This window comes from Stegostoma tigrinum, chromosome 20 (genome assembly GCF_030684315.1).
Source record: "Stegostoma tigrinum isolate sSteTig4 chromosome 20, sSteTig4.hap1, whole genome shotgun sequence".
Taxonomy (NCBI): domain Eukaryota; kingdom Metazoa; phylum Chordata; class Chondrichthyes; order Orectolobiformes; family Stegostomatidae; genus Stegostoma; species Stegostoma tigrinum.
In genome coordinates this window covers 45490627-45510390 of record NC_081373.1, presented here as the reverse complement: position 1 = coordinate 45510390, position 19764 = coordinate 45490627, and positions in this window count along the sequence as shown.

The window sequence follows — 19764 nt, the reverse complement described above, 5'->3', positions numbered from 1 at the left end:
GCAGAGAGTTGTCCTCATTGGAATGTTGCAGACTGGCGCACTCCAGGGTCCAGGACTATGTGCTGAGGGGCACTATAAAGCTTGGGGCAGCAAGACAAGCAGTGAGGAGAGGCTGTTGGCTAAGACCTTACCGACGCAATGTGCTGAAGCACCAGTCACTTGTAGAACTCCCTGGGTTGTAGATATTTTTTCTAATCAACTTGTTCAGAGATGTCACTACACACCTCTGGAGCAGGTGGGAGTGAACCAGAGCCTCCTGGTCCAGAAGTAGGGGCACTGCCACTGCACCACAAGAGCTCTAATGCACACACTTTATTCATGTGCAGCCAGTTGCACTATCCAATGGCTTGTATACTTGTTATTGAATGTTTTTGGGAAATGTCACATGTACTGCATTTGGAATGAGGTACCCAAGAGTGTAACACAACCAATGGAGAAAAGGTGTATTTTGTTACACCTCCATAAAGGGCAACTTGAATTTTTTTGGAATGCACTTTTGGATGGTTTGTGAATAAAGTATATTTTGTGAATGAAGCGCCAGCAAATGACCATCTTAAGTGGCTTTGCCTTTGACCAACATCCCGCCATTAACCATTTGGGAAGACCACATGTACACAAGCTTGACTGGACCAGCCAGATAACACCATTGTTACTAAAGCAGGTGAAAGGCAGTCTGCCCTACCAGAAGTAGTTCAACTCCTCATGAGTAAAGCTCTCCACTAACCACAAGGATCAGTTTGGGAATTAATTGAATACTCTTCATATATCTAGATGGGGACATCAATTTAATTAGAGTTCCGTCCACCCGTGTACTATCTGCTGTAAATTATTAAAAATCATGTGAGAGCACCTCTCAAATCCATGGCATCCATTATGGAGAAGGATAAGGCCACAAGAGTCTGGAAACGTCATCAACTCTTGAGTTCCAGTTCAAGTCACACAACATTCCAACTTGAACAGATACAATTGAGTTCTGAAACTCTCCACTTAATAGGATAGTAGGAGCACATACACCAAGCAGTCAATAGCAGATCAAGAATGAAGCTGAAGGAAAACTCAAATGATGAACAATATAATGCAAACATTCCTAAGCATGAATATATGAATTCATTTATTATAATGAGCTTTATTTGGCTTTTAAGATGCAGGGAAAGCTTCACTTCCACCTCAAGACACAGACATACTGAAAGGAGTATCAGTAATTCCTTAGCTTAATTTTAGTGTTTGAAGTATGGGCACCACTTGCATAATGCACCTCTTTTGTGTTCAAATGAATAGCTTAGGTTTCAGGCCCAAGCTGTTCATGAACTGATTAAAAGCAAATTGTTTGAGGCTCCTTCCACATAACCAACCTACATCCTACTAAATGTGAACCATTTTCCTTCGTGTCTCAGTAATCTGAGAAGATGTGCAGTTTTCAATGTGAGTTGCAGTTCTGCACTGCCCCAGTACAAATTAGTTCTGTCTGCTATACATTACATTCTTAAAAAATGCACAGAAGTATAACTGAAGTCTTGGACTGGAGCATAAATGAAATTTAACAAACACATATGCTCATTACAACACATGAGTATTAATTAAAATCACTGACAATTCATTCAAGATCCTGGTCAACAAATGGATTTCAAAGATTGAAATGTACAAGGCAATAGTTTAAATCGCGGGCTAAATGGACAGAAACATTTCTCCTTGTTGAAACTGACTGTGTAATGTTATAATTGGCTTCATTGCCAATTAGTACAAATTTCAAAGGGAAATTAACACCAGAATTTATTAAATAAGTGGTTATATTGTAGGATTTCCCACAGATAATGACGTCTGCTAATTTATTCTGTAACATTGGACAAAAAGAGTTTAATTTTCCCAGCTCAACTTTTTTATTGTGGAAGTTGAGATCATTTCCACACTGACAGTCCACACACACACACACACACAAAGGTATTTAATTAAAAATTCACCTTTGAAGACATGGACCAATTAGGGATGGCCTGTGGAGTGGACTACCCCTGCTCCAGAATGTGGATGTTTTGACTCAAGGACAGTTCTGATAAGCATTTAAAGAGTTGTAATGGAATCTGCACATGCTGCATGGGATCTGAGGCCCTGGCTTCAGATACAATTTCTTTTCATGGATTGTAAATGCTTCCTTTGAATATTATATATCTATTCATTCTCAGAACGTTGGCATTGCTTGCAATGTTGGTATGCTTTTTCCAATCCTTAGTCATCCCTGTGAATATGGCAGTGGGCTACCAGGTATTTTTGAATCATGCAGCCTGTTTGCTGAAGAGAAACAAGTTCCAAGAACCCTCTTGTAAAATAGAAGGTGTTCTCTGCAACCCTGACCAATAGCATCCTTACAAGAGTCATGAAGCGCAAACAGCCTCAACATCCATCAAGTAGTCAAATTATCTACACATTGAAAGAAACACTCAAATGCCTGAATAGATGAGATTGTGCAGCCAATGTCGTCTGCTGTATGTACGCTCCATAGTTTTGACACCTATAGCCATGTAGGGTGACCCTCCAGGTCATGCAGGGAGTCAAGGAGAACAATCATCTATAGACTAGATCAACCTATTCTGAAAGATATTTGCAAGCTAGAAGAGCATCTTGTCAGGATAACATTGAGGATACATGAGCCACCTACATGTTCACGAAGCAATGATCCACTGCACTATCACTAATGCATTACTTCAATTACCATGAATGGCTTTCTTTTGATTTACTGCTACTTTATTCTTAACACTGGACAAAAAGAGCTGAATCTCCTCAGCTTAGTTTTTTTTGCAGATGTTGACATTGACAATCCACACACACCCTCCTGCTAGAAGAAACATCTAGAAGGCTTTTAATTAAAAACTTATCTTTGAAGGCATGGACCATTTAGGAGTGGTGTGTGGAGTGGGCAATTCCAACATTACTTATCTGGGTATTGACCAGGAAAGGTTAGACAGAAAGGGTTAAACAGTTAGGATGCCACAGTGGCTCAGTGGTTAGTACGGCTGCCTCAGAGTTCAGGGACCTGAGTTTGAATCCAGCCTGGGATGACTGTGTGGAGTTTCCTCCCACATTCCAAAGATGTGCAGGTTAGGTAGATTGGCCATGCTAAATTGCCCATAGTGTCCAGCAATATGCGAGCTAGGTGGGTTAACTATGGGAAATGCAGGGTTATCGGACAATGGCAGGAGTTGGGTCTGAATGGGATGTTCTTCAGAGGGCTCAGTTTGGACTAGATAGGCTGCATGGCCTGCTTCCACACTGGAGGGATTCTATGAGAAAGGTCTGTCTCTAGCCTCTGGGTAGCTCCACTACTGATACCGTTTTACCCTTCCCAATGACTACACATCCCCTTGTCTTCCAATCTGAGCACCCTAATGATCACCTGAGAACCCTCCAAGTACCCCTGTAGACCCAAGTCCTAAGCCGACCTGACTGGGCCCCAGCCTGACAACTCCCTACTTTCCAGACTATGTCAAAGTATGCCCACCCACTCACCACCTAGCCATCGCAAGTACCTGCCACCCTACCCAACTGCCTCCATTACCCACTTATCTCAGCCACATCCCCATTCTACCTCCCTCTCCACTCACCCAGTCACACCAGACATTGAAAATTAGGTTATGGCAGCCACTGCAGTAAAGAGAGGAGGAGATCTCTTCACTGCTCTGTCCGTGAATTCTCACATGGAGGGAGTTGCTCAGGAGGCAGACCCTTTCAAAGGTACCTAGATAAATGCAGAGTTTCTGTTTGATCAGTGTCAAACAACAACAGTTTGGATATTGATTAGAAGATTTGGACCACTGTTTTAAATTAATTCACAAAATGTTTATATTGGGCTTTCTTGGAGCCAGGATTAAAGAAAGACGGGACAAGTATCTGAAACGAATGTGACTGTTCAACAATTATTGTTTTTATGATACTCACAGGATAAGGTGAGATGACAACTGGTAGAAACTGTGTTCAGAATTTCATGCGTCCCACCCAACAGCTTTGTGGTAGTGGGGTGCAGTCTTTGTGCCACTCTCCCACCTCCTACTTGTTGCGGTCCTGCCCACTATGTTTTCCCTTTCATCAGATGAGACTAAGGCCTCAGCAGCCCACTCATTCTCGCTGTACCTGAGGCCCTTAAGTGGTTAATGTTAAGGCCAGCATATGGAATTCAGGGATTGGGATAGGCTTTTTCAGACCTGAGTGGGTGGAGAGTTAGGCCCCTTTGAAGCTCAGGCCGTCCTTTCTCCTTCCATTGTCTGGGCATAATGGATACACCAGCTCTTCAGCTCAGGATCCCCAACCCCTCACCGTCCTACTCCTACTCCCATGGCCTTCCATCTAGTCCTCACTGTAGAGTTGTGCGTTGACTCAGGGGATTGTTTAGAGTTCCAGCAGTGGTCAATGTTCTCAGGGCATTTCTGGTCCTACAAGAGTTGCCATCCAATCTGATTGGTATGCCTCAAGCCCTGAGTGCGGGTCGGAATGCTGGCCTGCAGCCAATTAATGCTCTTGGAGCTTGTTGGATAATATGCCAGGCTGTTTTTATGTTGCACTACACTTAACTGCAGTGATGTTAGAGTTCGAAAATTTATAATTAAGATATTTTTCTACTTGCTGTATTTGGGGGCAGCATGACCTAGAGTTCCTCATTGAGACTGCAAGATACCAGTCCTGGAAATGCAATATCTACAAGACTGCAGTTCTCTAAAAGTTCAAATCTAATCACCTTTCAAGGTAACATTGCTGCTGATCAAAATTACATGGTTAAAAAAAGTGCAGTTGACTGTGCTGCTGGATTCTCAGTGGAAAAAAATCTTGATACTACAAACAGAAGTGTAAGCAAATAATGTCCAATAATAATTGCTTAAATCCTTTCCTAAGTTGCTTCCTTGTTCAAGTTACTCATGGATTTTAAAATTCAGTATGTTTTCTGCCAGATTGATGCATTGTTATTTCCTCCAGATGTTCTAGTCTAACAGTGACGTAACTAATTACTACAAATTTGTCCAAAGATTAGAGATGTATATTAGAATTAATCCACAGTCTGAGAAGGAAGCCCACAGGCAATCATAGAAAAAGTTGAGACATTGCATCAAAAGAGGATGAATATTCAAGTATTGAATAATTGTTCCTCACGAGCATGTTTAATTCATTTGACTTCAGAGAGTAAAATTGATCTTATGTAAGTTTGGAAAGCAGCAATTCTTTTTGGCATGGGTTTTCATTGACATCTGGCTCAGTACAGCTGTAAGATATGGAATACTTCAGCTGGTGTGACAGACCGTGTTTAGAAGTGCATTTACTCACAGGGAAAAAGAAACATGTGAAGCAACAAGATTTGAAGGCTGACATCAGCAGATTCCAATGTAGTAACAAAGGTTTATTCTTTAGAAGGTGTAAAATTTAGGTCAGTTAACTCTAAATGCCCTTCGGTCCCACGTTTTACCATTTAAGTAATTTTTCAGTTCTCAAGACAGCCAGAGTTGTTACAATGATTGAGAGACATCTTATCATGATCCAGTAATCTCTGTTGCCTTCTTCATGAACTCATAAGTAAAAGAAAAACAAATTAAACCAACGATGTCTTTGATTAAGCAACAAATAGAATTTTGCCCTGATTTTTGGACACAGGAACTCAAGTTGTCACAAACTCGTCCTATCTGCAGGAAACAAGATTGGCACCACCTTCTCTGTTTGTAACCTGGCCCTGAGCTTTTCCTGAGCTGTCCTGGTTTCCATTATTTTACTGTTCTCCTTTGCACATAGCAGGGCATGAGTGGCACTGTGAAGAAACTAGTTGCTTTAGTTAGTGGAGCATTTTTAAAGGTGCAGATGCTGTGAAATGAAAAAGGAATCTATGGGAAAGCTGCTGAACTGCCATTGGAGCTACCATCTCCACCTGGGGTGGAAGTCGTGGTGAGGGGTTCAACGTGTTGGAGCTGGTTCCTTCCTAATGCAGTACAGAACTATTCCTCTAGCCCTGCACTCTCTTTATAGCCGTCGTTATTCTTCTGCTTTAAATCTTTGTCAATTTTTTGTTGGAAGCTGCAAAAAATCTTTTAGCAGTGATTCGTGGATTTCATGGGAATGTCTGCTTCTCATTGATCGTTCCTGATTGCTCTGTCATATATATAGCTGCCTTTCTTACAGGAGACTGTGCATTGACTGTGCTCTTCCATTGCTATCCTAAATCCCTGTGACAAAGCATTCCGTATCATGACAGCTCCCAGCATAAACCAATTGTTCTGACCCCTCCCATGAATTACATTCACTGCACCGTTCTAGTCTGGAGGATTTGATGTGGAGATTGGCACAAAGAGACTTGTGTATCCCTTATTTACCAAACTGAACCGGTGTTTACATTTCTTGTAAATTTAATAGAAACATCGAAGAGTTGCAATTGTATGTTATTCATTGTTTCAGACTACTGGGGAAGAATAACGTCCAAGTATGAGGAAAGAGATTTATAAATCTGTGACACTGAGTGGAAAAGTCTTGTGGAATAATTGGTAGATGTTAACAAAGTTTCTCATCAAAAGATAAACTTGGGCGTTGTGAATTGTGAAACATGCCTTTCATAGACATTTCATTAATCCAGAATTGAAGGAGAATTCTTTGCCTGTTGTGTAATTAGTTAACTTATCTTGACAGGTAAAACAATAGTACTATGTTTGACCAAAATGAATGGAGGAGGCTCAGCGCATTTTTCCTCCAATTGTGCTATTGTTACCTAGTAAAGCTAATTTGCTAAACTTTTCTTTTGATCGAATGACCAAGCTCAGAAACTTGTGGAGAATCTTATAGGCATAAGCCCATATTCTCCACTAGTCAGGCCATAAATTTCTTTTTGCAAAAAATTCTTGGTACTAAAGTGCTAAACTAGTGAGACGATTCTAACATCAGTTAAATTTCATTCATGAATGTTGACTACTGTTCTGAGATTAAATTATATCCAAACTCCATTTTTCAGCCAGGATTGTCTACTGAAGTGCTTGTTCTGGCAAAATGCCAGCTTCGGAAGCACAATGTTCCTGGTGAGATAATTTGTTGAGAGTCCAGGTAAAACAAAACTCAGCAATGGAATTTTAGTATTGTGGGGAGTTGGGCTGGTGTGTGGAGGGTGTCAACGGGGTGAAAATTTAGTTTAATCAAAATGTCCATAAGAAAGAACTGAAGGCCCCTGCTTGATTTTGCAGAAGATAATCTGTCAATGTTGGAGAGTTGAAGGAGAGTACAGAGATATGGAAGGATGAGCTCATGGTCAGATTTGCAAACAAGGAATCTGAAGCTCCGTAATTCACGTTGTACTAAGGTCTTAGGACATGCAATAAATGCTGGCCAGCCAGTGACGAAAATATATGCCCAATGAGTGAACTTAAAGAAAAAGTTCCATGTACTGAAAGAATTACTGCATTAATTGGACCTTGCTGCTTTATTTCAAGCAATAACAGCTTTATTATGCCATTAGTTCATTGTGATGTGGAGGTGCCGGTGTTGGACTTGGGTGGACAAAGTCAGAAGTCACATGACAGCAGGTTACAGGCCAACAGGTTTAATTGAAATCAAACAATATTTCAGAGTGCAGTTTCTTCATCAGGTGCAGTGAGAGGGAAGAGCACACAGAATCCAGAGTTTATAGGCAGAGAGATCAAGGGCAGAGAGATCAAAAGATCGTACAACTGGTGTGAGTGGAGTGATAAGTCTCCACAGATAACCAGGGGTGTTAGATGGTGCGTAAAGTGCTCATAGAGTCAATGTCAGTGCTGTGCTGTCATATAACCATCAGGAACATACCAGGGTACCATCCCAGGTCAGATACTGAACTGTAGGTGTGAGACCTTGTACAGAATCTGTCTCAGAATTTTAACCTGGAATCAGGCTGATTTTACTTGGAAGGCTGGAATTCATAAATGCCACACTAACTGACTGTGACTACAAATTGTGTATATTTTGAATAAAATAGAATGTATCTGCAAATAAACAAACATCTTGGATGAAATGATTCACACCATAGGGTGTGTGTGTGTGTGTGTGTGTGTGTGTGTGTGTGTGTGTGTGTGTGTGTGTGTGTGTGTGTGTGTGTGTGTGTGTGTGTGTGTGTGTGCATGTGTGAGAACGTGAGTGTGTGTGTGAGAGAGCAAGTGTGTCTGTGTGTGTGTGCGTGTGTGAGAGCGAGTGTGTGTATATGTGTGTATGTGTCTGTGTGTGTGTGCGCGTGTGCGAGAGCGAGTGTGTGTATATGTGTGTATGTGTCTGTGTGTGTGTGCGCGTGTGCGAGAGCGAGTGTGTGTATATGTGTGTATGTATCTGTGTGTGTGTGCACGTGTGCGAGAGCGAGTGTGTGTGTATATGTGTGTATGTGTATGTGTGTGTATGTGTGTGTGTGCATGTGTGAGAACGAGTGTGTGTGTGTGTGAGTGTGTGTGTGTGTGTGCATGTGTGAGAACGAGTGTGTGTGTGTGTGTGTGTGTGTGTGTGTGTGTGTGTGTGTGTGTGTGTGTGTGTGAGAGAGAGAGAGAGAGAGAGGGGGGGGGAAAGAATATACCAAGTAATTCAAAACTGTATAAACTAATTAAGGTAGAGAGATCATCACAATTTATCAAGATGATGCTTTCAAAACAGGACAGTAAGGAAGGTTTTATTGAGGTAGCACAACATGAACCGAAGATCATGGTTGAAGCTGTCCTGTTGGGTGTGGAACTTGGCTATCAGTATCTGCACAGTGGTTCTGTGTTGTTGAATATCTTCGAATCCGCTGTGGAGAGGCCACTTACCTGAAGATCGGAGGCCGAATGCCCTTGACCCCTGAAGTGTTCTCTGCTGGGAGGGAACATTGCTGTCTGGCGATTGTTGCACAGTATGCATTCATCTATTGTCACAGCGTCTGCATGGTCTCGTCAATGAGACCAGGGCGTCAGGGCATCTCTGCCTGCAGCATGTGAGATAGACAACTTTGGCGAATTCACATGAGTATCTGCCATGTACGTGTTGGGTGGCATTCCCACGTGTCATGCTAGTATCCATTTGATGATCTGACATGTTTTGCAGAAGTTGCCATGGCAGGGTTGGGTGGTATTGTGGTCAATTTTGTCCTGAGGGCTGGGTAGTTTGCTATGAACAATGATTTGTTTAAATTTTGGTGGTTGTTTGAAGGTGAGAAGTGGAGGCACAGGGAAGAACTTGGAGAGATCTTGGGGAGATACTCATTGACGTTGATGACATGTTGAAGACTGAGAAAAACATCGCATAGTTTCTCCGCTCCTGGGAAGTTCTGGATGACAAAGAGTACTCTATCAGTCATATCCTGTGTCTGTATTCTGAGGAGATTGTTGTGGTTTTTGTGGTTTTTCACTGCGGCACGTCGGAACTGGCGATCAATAGTTGAGCATTGTATCCCGTTCATATGAGGGCATCCCTCAAAACCATCAGGTGCATGTCGCTTTCCTTCTCATCTGAGCAGATCCTGAGTATGAGCACAGCCTAGGGGATGGCTCCTTTAACATGTTTAGGGTGGAAGCTAGAGAAATGCAGCATTGTGAGACCTATCATGTGACCTGTGAGGGGTAGTAGCAACTGCAGATGCTGGAGAATCTGAGATAACAAGGATAAAATTTTCTGAAGAAGGGTCTAGGCCAGAAATGTCAGCTTCCTGCTCCTCTGATGCTGCTTGGCCTGCTGTGCTCATCCAGCTCTACACCTTGTTATTTCTGTGTCTGTGAACCCTGGTCTCACACTGCACCTGACAAAGGGGCTGTGTTCTGAAAGCTTCTGCGATCCCAAAGAAACTCATTAGTTTTACAGAAGGGGCGCTGAATTTAGATTCACTGAGGCTGTTGATGGGTCAGTGATGAGACTGGGTCATGTCCCTCACATGGTGAGTCTTTCCTCCAGTTGATGGGTTAGTATTAGTGGGAACTGGACAAGTCTTTAAGTAGATATTTATGGTCAAATTAAAGGTAACTGATTGATGGCAGCGTGGAAGGACATTATGGACTTAGTGAAGTGCAGCCAAAAAAGTAATGGGATCTTCTGATTAAATACCAACCACCAACAATCTCACCATGGTGGGGAGGGAGCATTATATTTTACTTACTATTTCTGTTTCCTTCTTCTCAGATGCAACGTGACGTAATGAGCGTGTCCAGTGTGTTTGTTTTTATTTCAGATTTCCAGGCCATGCTGTATTTTGTTTGTGTCATGCATCAAAAGGTGGAAGCCTGGACAGAGTGATTGTCCCATGAGGCTGTGAAATCAGGACACGACGGAGAAGGGGTGAGGTGTGGGATCCAGGAGCTCAGAGGTTGGGAAAATAAATGGTCAGGTGTGAGGAATGAATGGAGAATTCGAGCCATAAGATCAGGGACTGGGACTAAAGCAGAAAATAATGGGGGCCAGATAGCACTGGTGGTCGGTTCCTTTCAAATGAGATTGGAAAGAACACTTCAACTTTTCTCAGCTCCTCATTTAGGTAAATTGATTCTGTGTTTCGGCCGATGCCCAAGGTTATGTTCCCTGAATGTCGTAGTGGCACTGCGCTGCCTCAGGGCAAAGCTATATTGGAGGGGGAGTTTGAAACACGCATTAGGAGCCATGCATATGAAAATAATGAAACTCTTACACTTATATAGCACTTCTCACACCCACTGAATGTTTCAGAAGCATTTTACGGCTAATGCTGTGTTTAGAGAAGTGTCCATATTTGTATGGTAGTAACAGCTAGCTTGTTCATAGCAACGCCCTGCCAACAGCAAAGTGATAGTGACCAGAAAATCTATCTTTCTGTTATTGATTGAGAGATAATCATTGACCAGGACTCTTGGGAGAAAGCCCTACTCTTGTCCAAAATAACGATATGGGATCTTTAATGTCCATGGGACAGGACACATTGATTTAACATCTCATCCAATGTTGCAGCTCAGCACTTCCTCAGTGTATTCCCAGATGATCACTGCTAACATTTTGTGATATTTGCCACCTCTACCAGTATGTAATATTTGGTAAAGATTATTGAAGTAGTTTATTCCCACCAATCTTCCATCATCTTCGCTTTGGCTAGGGCCTGTCCAGTGGTGAGTGGGAGAGGATACACACAGCAGATAATCTACAGTATCTACACTGCTCAAGAAGGTTTATTGAATGATAGCTGTAAGTACAACTGCATCTATTTGGACATAATAACTGGGACTTGGGAAGGTGGTACAGACATCTGTTGCTCACAAAAGCGAGAATGGAACACGTTTCCTCCACCTGCAGACTATCAAGAGAATAGGTGGAGCCAATGGAATATGAATGTTAACCCGTTCAGAATGTTTACCTTATTCAACAGCTTCACTGCCAGAAGTAATGCCTGAGGCAGCTAAGATTCCAAGGTGGTACTAATTCATCAACATAGACTGTTTACAATGAGTACGAATGTGAAAGGTACAGGACACGGCTAATGGAGCTGGGAGTTCATAGTGAACAACTCTGGCCAGAAATGTGTGCAGGCATCTTGCCAACATATTGGAACATCAGAGACCTCAGTAGTACCTGAGAAATGGGCACTTGAGTGAAACCGATTTCAATGCCATGATATTTAATTCTACAGCTTTATGGAGAGTTATCACTTACACTACACATTTAACATAGTGACCACCTTAAAGGTAATATGAACTGTATTCAAGATTCCTGAACAACACATATAAATGTCCCACAGCATTACTTGTAAAAGACATTTTGTTCCCAAGGCATTCAAAATGCTTAAAATATCACTGCTCAGATTGTTGAACATTACATTTTTATTAAACCCACTAAAGCCTTGATAAATGACATTTTCAATGTAAAATTAGATTGAGCAATCAAAATATAGATTAGTGAATTTGCCAAATAGATTTGGAGTTTGCATTATGGTTGGATTAGAACAGAAAAGAAGAATTGCAGTCCTAAGAAGATAAATTCATCTGTTCATCACTTTCTATGAGAATAGATACAAAACAGAGCATGGGGTGTCTATTATTGAACCCTAAATACAAAAGAATGTGATCTAGGTACAGTAAGCCTATGGCTAGTAAAAATAAATCCTATCAGAGTAAAATAAATCGTGATTTCTGACTCACATCTCAGGCTGAATAAATCACTCAAGTTCATAAAGATTATTTTCAGGAATTAGACTACTGTTAATAAGAAGTCCAAAAAATTGTTCAGAGTAATTGATATCTTTGGGAGTGGTAAGGTGATAAATAATTTTAGATCTTAGGACAATTTCTCCAAATGAATCCCAAACAATTTCTGCAAAGTGGAACCAGCCTTTTAATTCCTAAAAAGCTGAATAGAAACCTTGAGGCAACTGATTATACTCATTGACAGAGTACATTTCAAGCATTATCCTTATATGGAGAATTAACCCAAGCGAGAGTAAAGCAGCTCTCTCCCTGGCTAAGCAATAGGAGTTTAAGCAGCAGGACTATTGGGAAATAAAATGTATTTGTATCTATTATATTTCAAACATCTGCTTGCTCTTCAAGCTGTACTTCATTCTGCCAGAGACCTTGTCACCCATGTCCGATCAGCCCCTTTCCATTATTAGCCACACCTTAAGGGCACTCCCTTTCTGGTGAGTGATGTTCATCGACAGAACACTCCGTAGCAATTGCTATCCCATCTTGGGTAAAACAAACTGCTGATTTTGTGTTTTGTAGAAGATATCTCAAACATATCAAGCACCCTATAGACTGAGTAATCTGTTTGTATGACTTAAAACATTTCCCTGTAAGGAATAATACAGAACTTTGCATCAGGAGAAGTGTCTATTCTGTATGAGGTAATTCAATCTGTAGCCGTAATACACAAGTGTTTTTGTGAAATTGATCTCAAGAAATTGATTTCAGTGATTGTATTAAAGTTGACTCAAAACTGTTTGAAACTGAGTAATAAATTATCCATAAATTAATTGGGCAATCCTTCCAGAAAACTTTAATTATGAAACAATTGGGTTAATACTTACAAATACTGAGCTGAATCTCAAATTTAAAAGAAAACTGGCATATGTCATTGTCAGTTTGCTAACTTTGTTCTAAGTAGGTAGTCTCTATTTTGTAGCAATCATCATTTTGGGACAGATTAGTCTTCTTCTAGACTTGTCTTTCAGGTTTAAAATGGCAAGTAAATCAGTTACTTTCAATTGTAGAACGGGATCATTGATACGGCAATTATAAGCATAAAGGGCACAGTTCAAATCACTTCCTAAATAAACGAGTGATAGCTTTGCCCTAAAGAGTATATTTCTCAGGTTAAATTCATCTCCTCCCATAAATGCATCATATAAGGAATGTATCAGTGCTGCTGACTTAATCTGTAAACAAAATCCAAGGAATTAAAATCATTTCTGACATTCTCTTCCTTATTTAGCCATTATAGTGCAAAGAATGCAGAGGCTCAGGAATTCAGGAGTTGCACAATTTGAGTTGTACACAGGGCAGCTATCTTGAAAGACCCCTCCACAACCAGCATAAAACATTTTCAGAAGTTGCACTCCTCTTACATTAAAAGGTCTGAGCTGAAAGCCTTACCTAAATTGGAAGAGCAGAAGTAGTGGTGATCATATTAACATTATCAAGGTACTAATCACATAGGTTAAAGGAACTGCTGAAGAGTGATGAATTTACATCTAATATTGTGGCCACTGCTTGGGATCACTGCAGAATCTTCATGAAAAAAACGAGTGTGATTATATTTTCCATAAATAGACATTTGAGAGCTTTGGCAACATCAGCCTCTTAAGAAAGAACTCTAGGCTCCAGACAACTTTACCCACTGAACTGGCCAATATCTCATTCCAAAACAAATATGCAGTTTATCCACTCTGAAAGCTTTACTCACAAGCAGCAAACACCTATTTTTATCATATTTACCATGAGGGCAGGCCATGCATAGTTACTCAGTGGAATAGAGATCAGGGCATTTATATGTTTTCTGCTTGTTGTGCAGAAAGCTCATAATTTCCTGATTTCCAGGATTTATTAAGAGTTAGTAGCTGAATCGCCTCTGGCACTGCCCATGGATAGGCTGAGGCCTGGAACACATATAATGGTTTGGCAATGAATGGTGGCATTGAAAACAACACCTGAATTGGGGTTTGTTTTAATACAGCCAATTCATCGAAGAAGCTGCCACAAAGATCAGAGGAAAGTAAAGGAAAATTTGCAAGCATCTCAGTGGCCGTCAGGTAGGTGGGTCTGATAGTCTGGTCAGAGTTGACTTAGGCAGGGCTGGGGTCAAGTCTGGGTTGGGGATCAGGCGCTGTAAATGGGATGGTCATTAGATATATTTTTTCTTTTGAGGAGATGATTATGCCTGCTTTGTCTGTGTGTGATGCTACATCAAGGGATGATAAACTTAGAGAGATTAGATAGACCCTTTATTTGCATTTGTGAGGAACCTAATGTCACATGGTTGGCATTGGGTAAAAGAGTCCTCTTGGTCACCCTTACATGATGTCGCAGATGGCTCAATTTCAACCTGCACTTGAGAAAATTATGCTGAGCAACACCATTGCTAGGCTGTAGTTTATCTACTGAACTGGCTTATCGCTGCAAGAGTATAACTGAGCCTACTTGTGGACAGGTAGTCAAAAATGCACACCCTTTCTGGAACCAATTAATGTTGGTACTAGAAGTTTTTTGTTGATGGTAATTGCTTGGCTATAAAGCCTGAGAAGTTGCCAGTATCTCCCAAGGCCAGACAAAGCCACAGGAAATGATTGACATTCTTATTCATTTCATAGGTATTCTCTTTAGGCTGTTAAGTGGTGTTTTGCTGGTGTTTGGTGTAAAATCCAAAATTTGAGGCCTGCATGCCAATTTTTAATATCATGTTATTACACATCTCCATGGGACTATTCACACCGGTCTGGAGAATGAAATGTTGTACAGCCACAGGAATGTAATCACAATTCATTGTTAGAATATATTCATGAATTGTAGCTGAATAAGTCGGGTTATTGAGGATGGGGGAGGTTCTTGATAGCCAGGATAATACAGGGCAGTGACAGATAAAGGAGGAGTTGCAAGTGTCCACCCTAATGGTCAGCAATGGGTAACAATATTTTGAGGTACAGTTGTCGCTTCATTAAGGGCACAGCCCAAATGCAAGGCCCTAGGTTTTTGACAGAGCTCCAGCTGTCAGGGGCCAAACCGAATGGAATAATTTCTAGTGCATGTTGGCTAGCTCTACTCATATTGTAAAAATTTTAATTCATAAGTTAGCTAAAGTTAAATAATCTATTTTTGAAAGTTTGAGTTTGAATTTGATTTATTGTTGTACTGCTATAAAGTGAAAAGTGTTGCTTGTGAGCAACACAGGCGAATCATACCATACCAAGTTCATCAGGGTGGCAGAGCAGAGTGCAGAATGCAGTGTTACAGCCACAGGGAAGGTGCAGAGACAAGTCAGAACTAACATCTGAGAGATTAGTTCAAAAGACTCATAACAGTGGGGAAGAATCTTCTCTTGGCTCTGTTCATGAGTGTATTCAAACTTTAATATCTTCTGCCGGATGCAAGAGGGTGGAAGAGAGTATAACTGGGGTGGGGAAAGGGGTGGTCTTTGATTACGTTGGTTTCTTTCCCAAGGCAGCAGGAAGTATAGGTGGAGTCAGTAGATGGGAAAGCTCGTTTGCAAGAGGGACTGGGCTGTGTCCACGACTCTCTGTGGTATCTTGTGGTCTTGGGAAGAGTAGTTGCCGCACCACGCTGTGATGCATCAAGCTATGAAGCTTTCTATGGTGCATTTAAAAGATTGCCAAGACTCTATGTGGACATGTCAAACTTCCTTGGCCTCCTGCCTGCTTTCTTGACCATCACATCAACGTGGACAGCCCAGAATGGGTTGTTGGTGATCATCACTCCCAGGAACTTGATGCTCTTGACCAACTCTGCGTCAGGACCATTGTTGCAGACGGGGGTGTGCCCCCCACTCTGCTTCTTGAAGTCAATGACCAGCTCCTTCATTTTGCTGATGTTGGTGGAGAGATTGTTGTCTTTATACATGCAGCTAAGAACTCAGTCTGAATCTAGTTCTCTGTCTCACTGTTATTGAGATCCAACCTACAATGGTAGTGTTATCAGCAAACTTGAAAATGGAGTCGGGGTAGAATTTGGCCACACAGTTGTGAATGTTTAAGTAGTATAGTAGTAGGGGGCTGAGTACATATCTCTGGGAAGCACTGGCGTTGAGCATTGTCATGGAGGAGGTGTTGTCACCTGTCCTTATTGGTCTATGGGTCAGGAAGTCGAGGATTCAGTCACAAAGTGGGGAAACAATCTCAGAGTCTGGAGATGAGTTTGTTTGGAATTAAGGTGTTGAAGGCAGAGCTGTAGTGCTGAAGAGGGATAATGCCTGAAACATTCACTGCTCTTTACCTCCAGATGCTGCCTGGCTTGCTGTGTTGTTCCAGCTTCCTGCTTGTCTACTTTGGATTCCAGCATCTGCAGTTTTTTTGTCTCTAACCTTGTTATCCAGATGTTCCAGGCATAAATGTAGGGCCAGGGAGATGGTGTCTGCCATGAATCTGAAGCAAAAGTAAGTGAATTACAGAGTCATTGCAAAAGAAACCTGCGCATAAGACCATAAGATATTGGAGCAGAACAAAGCTATTCAACCCATTGAGTTAGCTGTGTCATTTGATAATGTTTGATGTTTCTCAGCCCCATTCATCTGCCTTCTCCCCATAACCCTTGAATCCTTTACGAATCAAATAGCTGTCTAACTTTGTTTCAAAGGCCTTCAATGACTTGGCCTTCCCAACCTTTGGTGGTAACGAGTTGCACAGATTTGCCATTTTCTGGCTGAAGAAATTCCTCCTCATCTCAGTTCTAAAGGGTTGTCCCTGTACTCTGAGGACGTGTCTTTGGTCCTAGTCTCTCTTACTAATGGAAACTGCTTCTATACTATCTAGGCCTCTCAGTGTTATATAAGATTCAATTAAATCACTCCTCATTCTTCTAAATTCTATCGATTATAGATGCAGAATCCTCAACTGCTCCTCACATGACAAGCCCTTCATTATCGGGATCATTCTTGTCAACCTCTTCTGGATCTTCAAAGCCAGCATATCCTTCCTGAGATATGGAGTCCAAACCTGCTCACAATATTCCAAATGCAGTCTGACCAGAGCCATATACAACTTCAGCAGTACACCCCCAATCGTGTATTCACACTTTCTTGAAATGAATGCCAATGTTCCGTTCTCGTTCCTAATTGCCAATGAACCTGCATGTATGGCCACCATGGTGGGGATAACAGAGAAGGCAATAATGCTTCAGGAAATATTTTGAATAATTAGCATCCATTTTCCTAAGAAGAATGCATGTTGCTGTATTAGAATTTGTAAGCTTGAATCATTATTGAGAAATAGACTTATAAGTGATCAAATGGAAAGGATTTGAGTGTAACTTGGATTAATTTGAATATGAGCTTTTCTTATGCTAGTGAACAAAGAGAACAAAGAACAATATAAGAGAGGAACAGGCCCTTTGGCCCTGCAATCCTGCGCTGACACATTTTTACCTTTCCATCACTTGCAGGATCCATATCCCTCTATTCCCTTCCTATTCATATATTCGTGCAAGTGTTTCTTGAATGTTGCTATTGTATCTGCTTCCACCACCCGCTCTGGCAGCGCAATTCAGGCACACGTCACCCTTTTTGTGAAAATCCTGTCTCGCCCTTCTCTTTTAAACCTCCCCTCCTCAACTTGAACCTGTGTCCCCAAGTAACTGACCTCTCCATCCTGGGTAAAAGCTTCATAATTTCCACTCTATCCATGCCATTCATGATCTTATAAACATCTATCAGATCGCCCTTCAACCTCCTGCATCCCAATGAAAACAAACCCAGTCTATCCAAACATTCTTCATACGTAAAATCCCCCCATACCAGTCAGCATCCTGGTAAACCTTTCTGTACCCTCTCCAAATCAAACACATCCTTCTAGTAGTGCGGTGACCAGAACTGTACACAATATTTCAAGTGCGGCCTAAATAAAATCCTATAAACCTGCAGCATAACTTGTCTGTCCTTATACTCAAGGCCCCTTCCACTGAAGGCAAGCATGCCACAGCCTTTTTTCACTGTCTTATCTGCCACCAGCTGTGGACTGGCGCACCCAGATCCTTCTGCATATCAATACTACTAAGGGTTCTGCCATTCACTGTATAACTTCTGCCTGTACTTGACCTTCCAAAATGTATCACCTTACATTTGTACAGATTAAACTTCACCTGCCATTTTAATGCCCATACCTCCAACTGATCTATATCCTGCCATATCCTCTGACTTTCCTCCTCACCATCCACAACACCATCAATCTTTGTGTCATCCACAAACTTATTAATTACGCCAACTACATTCTCCTGCAAATCATCTATGTAGACCACAAACAGCAGAGATCCTGTGGAACACACTAGTCTCAACCCTCCATTCTGAAAAGCATCCTTCCACCACCACCCTCTGTCTCGTGTGACTAAGCCAGTTCTGTATACATCTTGTCAGCTCACCCCTGATACCATGTGACATACTGAAGTTCATGTAGACAACGTCAACCACTTTTCCCTCATGAATCATCTTCATCAACTCCTCAAAAAAACTCAATCGACTTAGTGAGGCACGACCTCCCCACACAAGCCCATGCTATCTATCACTAATAAGTCCATTTGCTTCCAAATGTGTATAGATCTTGTTCCTGAGAATATTTTCTAATAACTTCCAGCCCACTGACATTAGGCTCATAGGGCTGTAATTTCCAGGATTAACCCTGTTGCCATTCCTAAACAATGGGATAACATTGGCTATTCTCCAGGCTTCTAGGACCTTACCTGTGGCCAAAGAGGATACAAAGATGCCTGTCAATTCTCCAGCCATTTTTGTTCTTTCCTCCCTCAATATTCTGGGACAGATCCCATCAGGACTTGGGAATTATCTACCTTAATACATTTTAAGACACACAACACCTCTTCCTTCTTAATAGCAACTTGGTTTAGAAATTTGACACTCCCTTCCCTGAGATCATCTTCCACCAATTCCATTTCTTTGGTGAACACAGACACAAAGTATTTGTTTAGGATCTCACCTACCTCTTCCAGCTCCACACATAGATTCTCTCCTTTGTCCTTGAGTGGGCCAAACCTTTCCCTGTCTACCCTGTTGCATTTTATATATGTATAAAAAGCCCTGTAATTCGCCTTAATTTTATTTGCTAATGAATTTTCATAACCCTTCAAATTCCTTATTTAAGTTATTTCCTACTTTCCTTATACACTTCAAGGGCTTCATCAGTTTTCAACCTCCCAGGCTTTACATTTGCTTCCTTTTCCTTTTTGACCTAAGTCATAACATCACTGGTCATCCAAGATTTGCATAACTTGCCATACTTATCCTTCCTCGCAGGAATGTGCTGCTCCTAAGCTTTTATCAACTGCAGTTTGAAATGCTTCTAAATGTCCGTTGGGGACGCTCCAATCAAAATTCTCCACTTCCCGCTTAATATTGTTGCAGTTTGCCTTCCCCCAGTTTAAAACCTTCAACCGAGGGCTGAATTATCCCTATCCATCAGGAACATAAATCTCAAGGCATTATAGTCACTATTCCCAAAATGCTACATCACGAAAACTTCTCTCATCTGGCCGGGCTCATTTCCCAAAACAAGGTCCTGTATAACTCCTTCCCTGGTTGGACTGTTTGCATACTGTGTCAAAAAACTGTCCTGAATGGTTGTTACAAATTCTGCCCCATGCA